The sequence below is a fragment of the Megascapheus bottae genome, chromosome X, assembly GCF_031878675.1.
Source record: "Megascapheus bottae isolate mThoBot1 chromosome X, mThoBot2.hap1, whole genome shotgun sequence".
Taxonomy (NCBI): domain Eukaryota; kingdom Metazoa; phylum Chordata; class Mammalia; order Rodentia; family Geomyidae; genus Megascapheus; species Megascapheus bottae.
In genome coordinates, this window is record NC_143547.1 from 87,951,079 (window position 1) to 87,956,787 (window position 5,709).

General features: G+C 39.7%; 1 non-coding gene across 1 annotated transcript; it reads left to right on the forward strand.

The window, feature by feature from the left end:
* LOC150041504 (U6 spliceosomal RNA) lies at window positions 1–102 on the forward strand. The gene has a single exon (XR_016534003.1). It is a non-coding gene; the product is annotated as a U6 spliceosomal RNA (small nuclear RNA).
* The last annotated feature ends 5,607 nt before the right edge of the window (window positions 103–5,709 follow it).

Consider the following 5,709-nt stretch of genomic DNA (forward strand, 5'->3'; position numbering starts at 1 on the left):
ATGCTTGCTTTGGCAGCACATATACTAAAATTAGAAAGATAGAGATTAGCATGGCTACTGCATAAGGATAATATGCAAACTTGTGAAACACTCCATATTTTAACATGTATTTGCATGCACAAAATAAAATTGTTTGCCCACATAAAAAACAAAAACCAACAAAACTTCTGCTGGGTGCTGGTAGCTCCCACCTATAATCCTAGCTACTCAGGATGAGATTTTAGAATCACAGTTCAGGGCTAACTTGAAATTGGGCAGAAAAGTCTGTGACACTCTTATCTCCAATAAATTGCTCACAAAAAATCCAGACATGGTGCTGTGACTCAAGTGGTACAGCTTCAGCCTTGAGTACAAAGAGACTCCGGGACAATGCCTAGGCTGTGAGTTGAAGCAAACAAAACAAACCAAAAACAAAACAAAACAAAAAACTGCTCCTTATCTTATTCCCCTAAATCACTAATGATTATTGGAGCTATTTTTTTTTGTTTATTTGCCTGTCCTGAGGCCTGAACTCAGGCCCTGGGCACTGTCTTTGGACACTTTTTGCTCAAGGCTAGCGCTCTACCAATTGAGCTGCAACACCACTTCTGTTTTTTTCTGAGTATGTGGTACCAAGGAATAAAATCCAGGGCTTTGTGCATGCTAGGCAATCACTCTACCTCTAGGCTATACTCTTGGCCCTATTGGAGCTATTTTGATGAGTGTATTTGATCCAAGGAATTAATATATGATAGTGGTTTGATGTTATACCTCCTGAGTATGATTCTCGTTCTCATTCTAACATAGCCTTTGGGAAACAATGTCCTAAACAGAGACAATATGACTTCTCTATACAGAACTCACCTTATTTCACAATCAATTGAGGAAGAGTCTGCCTAGCAATCTCCAACCCAACTTTCAACTTAGAGATCTAGCCACTGAAGCCTCAAAGCACAATCCTGTCACATCCTATTCCTCTCTTCCTGTCCTCACAGATGATGATAACGATAAGCAGAATGATGACAATTATGACAGCTACAATTCGTTGTGCATGTGTGTCAAGCAGTAACCTAAATGCTTCGGATGACTTAACTCATCAAATCTCTACATCCAATATGCAATCAGGAAGCAAAAAGGCATGGTGGGTGAGTACCTGTCTTCTGGAATAGGTGGCTCAGTCATTTACTAAATAGATAACTTTAAGCGGATTATTAACCCTTTCTGAACCTTAGGTTCCTTAAGTAAAAAGTGCCTAGCTCCCTGAGTTATTGGAAGGAGTGAATAAACTACTTTGGTAGAGTGCTTAGTTCTTGTAGTGAAGGGAGAACGGTAGATCTTATAGATATTAGTGTATGTGTCTTATAAGTGTAAGAGAAAGTCTTCCTGGGCTTGGATCGCTCAGATCTCTAATCCTAGCTACCCAGGAAGCTGAGAGCTAAGAATCAGGACTCAAAGCTAGCTCAGGCAGGAAAGTCCATCGGATTCTTAACTCTAATTAATCACTGAGAAAGGTGGACATGGTCTGTGGCTCAAGTGGTAAAATAACAGCCTGGAGTGAAAAACCTAAGGATAGTGCTCAGGCCTTGAGTTTGAGCCCAGTACTGGCACCAAGAAAGAAAAGTGGAAAGAAAAAAGGAAAGAAGAAAAAAGGAAGGAAAGAAAAAAGAAAGGAAGGAAGGAAGAAAGGAAGGGAGAAAGGAAGGAAAGAAAGAAAAAGTAAGAAAGAAAGGAAGAAAGAAAGAAAGAAAGAAAGAAAGAAAGAAAGAAAGAAAGAAAATTCTTACTAGGAGTGCTCTTACCCTAAGTAAATGCTCAAGAATGAAAGAAGGAATTGTATCGTCACCCTAACAATTATTCTAAGTTGGATACCTATCAAGAATCCTCATTTGGGCAAAATGATCACAACTTATTGCACAGATTTTTAGATGGGTCTCCACCCGTAGTTAAGAAATACTCAAAACCATGACCCCCCCACCTCTGATTGTGTAATCATTGCTTGACTGAAATAGTGCAAATAATAGAGGGAGAAAAAGACATATGGATAGTGATAAGCCTGGCCAGCAGCCAGAAACAATTTCATACCCAAAAGAGCCACTCCCATGTCCTTCATCATGCAGAAGGAGAAACTGAGGCCCCAAAAGTAGAGTAGCAAAGTTATACAGAAAGATGCTGGCAAACTTAAGACTGGCATTATGTTCAAAGTCACTCCCACTTCCTGCTGTTACGTTATGCCTTCTTGGCATAGACTGGGGCTCACTGGCATTGGTGAAAATGAACTTTCATCGTCTCACCACTAAGTATTTACTTTCTGATTTTACTGAACAGGAGTTTTCTCTGTATCTATCAGAGTCTCTAGCACAATGCTTGCCGTCGAGTAGTGAAAACTTAAGTCTTAATCATAGATCAACTTTCCCATTTGGAGTTTGAGACCATTCAGAGACCATGATGTTAAGTATATGGAACCTAGCCTGGAACTTTGTGAGTCAACAGATTGTAGTTAACTGTTTAGAGGATATAACCTTGTTGTATTTTGTCAAGTTTTCTTCTCCAGCTAGCTGTATGATGCTCTCTGCCTTGTTTTAGTGTCTAGTGCTTCTCAGCCCTCATCACCAGAGTACTAACTCTGCCTACAAAGTAAGACTTTGACTTTTACATGTTCCCTTTTCCCAAGCACACTGAGGCGAATCCTAGCCAACGTAAGCTGTCCTTTTTGCAAAATCTAAAGAGATGTGGGAATTTTCTCGAATCTTAACACTACCCAGAGTCACCTCCCTGCCACGTAATAGTTCCCCGGGCAGGTTATATCTACAGGATCAGTTACTTCCAAATAGGTTCCAAATGCCCTAGAAATGCTTAATGCACGTGCATGAAATGTTTCTTCCAATTTATTCACAAATGATGTACCTTTTCAGGTTGTTTTATATGGTTAAGAGCCATCAGAAGTTCCCACAGATACACCTCACCTAATAACCATGTTCCTCAAAAATCATATAGCAATGGAATTCAGATAATTGACTGTTATTCCAATTGTCTTTAAAGACACAACTGCTCACTAACAGGATAGATCCTAGGAGAAATCCTTCAAGATGGTAAAGAATTCTTCCCCTGACCCCAGCTCAGCCCCACCAAAGGACCCTTTCCCCCCTGCATCCTGCCTAATTCCTTCTGATCCTTTGGCCTCTCCCAGCACCACACTGGTCCCCGTTCCTCCTGTTTGTCTTTCAGAGCAGTTACATTTCCTTTTCACATCCTCTATGACGTCTCCCAGGAGCCTCCATCCTTCCTCTCCCCTAGGATCTATAAATACTCTGGTCCCTGGGGAGGGATGCAAATTCTTTCCTTAGCCAGCAAGGTCCACTGAGCTAGAATGGCCACTCCCAAATGAATGGATTTGTGAGTATTCAGCCAGGGCCAAGAAAGACGATTGGAGAAAGACTATTGAATCCCTTGTATCCTATCTTTGAGACAGTGAGCTTCTCCATCCCAAATCAAAGTTTGTACCCTTGAAGTGATCAAAGCTATACACTAATCACTATGTAGTACCAACTACTGGCCACAAACTCAACCCTTGTAGGGCTCTTACTATTTTAGCTTTCAAACATTGACATGCAGAATCAAATATTTTGCTTAAAACATTTAATCTTTTTGCATCCATTAACATATTAACATCCATTTATTACATTATTATCTGAATTCTTCAATTTTTTTCTTTATTGGGATTGAGTAATTACATACAGAATCAAGTTTACACTCACCCTTATACAGGTCATCATTCTGATTTACGATGCTTATGATTAACAAAAAAAATACAAAGATTTCAAGTTTTACATAGGAAGTAAGTTTAACTCTTTGAACATTAATGATGAAATTATTTCTTCCTGATGAGGTGATATGTACCTTGATTTCCTGCTACTTCATTTCAGCTGTTCCCTCTTTCTCTCCCATTCCCTCCCTCCCCTTACTGCCTTTGAGTTGCTTAGTTCACTTTCATCCATGTCTAGTGCAACTGACTGGCTCCACTGCTGCACTTTTCACTACTTATCATTTTTTTCTGTGCCCTCTTCTGAAATTCCTTCAGATGTGCATATGTTTATACTATGTAGGAGGTAGAGAATACAGTCATCTAAAAACAATAGGACAGGGTTGGGAGTTTGGCCTAGTGGTAGAGTGCTTGCCTAGCATGCACGAAGACCTAGGGTTCAATTCCTTGATATCACATACATAGCAAAAAGCCAGAAGTGGTGCTGTGGCTCAAGTGGTAGAGCCCTAGCCTTGAGAAAAACCAGGGACAGTCCTCAGGCCCTGAGCCCAAGCCCAGGACTGGCAAAAAAAACCAATAGGACAAATTAAGAAGATATCCTTTGTTGCCTTATCTTTGGGGTTCTTTTCAATATATATATATATATATATATATATATATATATATATATATATATATATAGTGTGGGTCATGGGGCTTGATCTCAGCCTGCGCTCTGTCCTTGAACTCTTCAGCTCAGGGCTACCACCCTATCCTTGATTGAAGGTCCAAGTCCCATTTCCTAGAGGTTAATTGGAGATAAGAGAGTCAGGTTATTTTGTGCCTGGCTGGCTTTGAACCTTGATCCTCAGATCTCAGCATCCTGAGTAGCTAGGATTACAGGTGTGAGCCACTGTACCTGGCTTCTGTATATTATTTTATATGCATATGAAGGGGTGCTTAAGTATGATAATTTGGTGTTTTTCTCATGAGAGTATCCACTTTTGGTTTCACTATGTATGGGTGTCTTGAATCCTGTTTACTTTGTCGTGACTCCTTATGTTTTAAATCTAACACCTGCATATCAAGGACACCATGTGCCATTTGTCTCTCTGATCCTGGCTTATCTTGTTCAACATGATTTGTTCTAGTTCCATCTACTTCCTTGTGAATGCCATTATTTTGCCATTTCTGATGATTGTGTATAATTCCACTGTATATAGGTACGACAGTTTTTGGATCCATTCATCTGCAGTTAGGCATCTGGATTGTTTCCATATCTTGGCTATTGTGAATAGTGCAGCGATGAACATGGATGTGCAGGTGTCCTAAAACATTTAATTTTAAAAAGGCAAGATGTTGGTGGGGCATAGGAAAGAAAAAAGAAAGTAGTCATTTTCTAGCAAAATCCCATGCATTTGTTTTTCAGGGCTGCTGTAGAAAATCACCACAGACTTCATAGCTTACAACAAAATTATTCTTTTTCATTAATAGAGGCCAGAAATTTAAAATCAAGGAAGTTATATGGTGAAGCCAGTAAACCATGGCTTGGAAGTCAAATATGATTCAGTAAACTTTCCCCAACCTTGAGGTAGCGAGTATCATGTGGATTTGTCCAGGGGAAGGATTTAATGCCACAAGTCCCTTGTACTTTAATAAAAACAACTTGCGCTATGGGAAAAATCATTGCCACTCTCACCCTAGAGATGTCTTGCTTTCATTCTAGTGAAAGTGTAATCCTTTTCCTAATAAACAAGATGAAGAAGAAAAATAAAAAGATAGGACATTAAAACAATTATTATTTGTCAATTTAAATTAGTGCATATAAAGAAAGCTCTATGGGAGGAGCTTTGTTGCCCCTTTCAACTTTGGTGACCCTGACTTTGGGCTGTATCATAGCAATCTCCGCCTCCATCCTCATATGACTTTTTCTTTGTGTCTGTGAATGAGTGTGTGTGTGTGTGTGTGTGTGTGTGTGTGTGTGTGTGTGT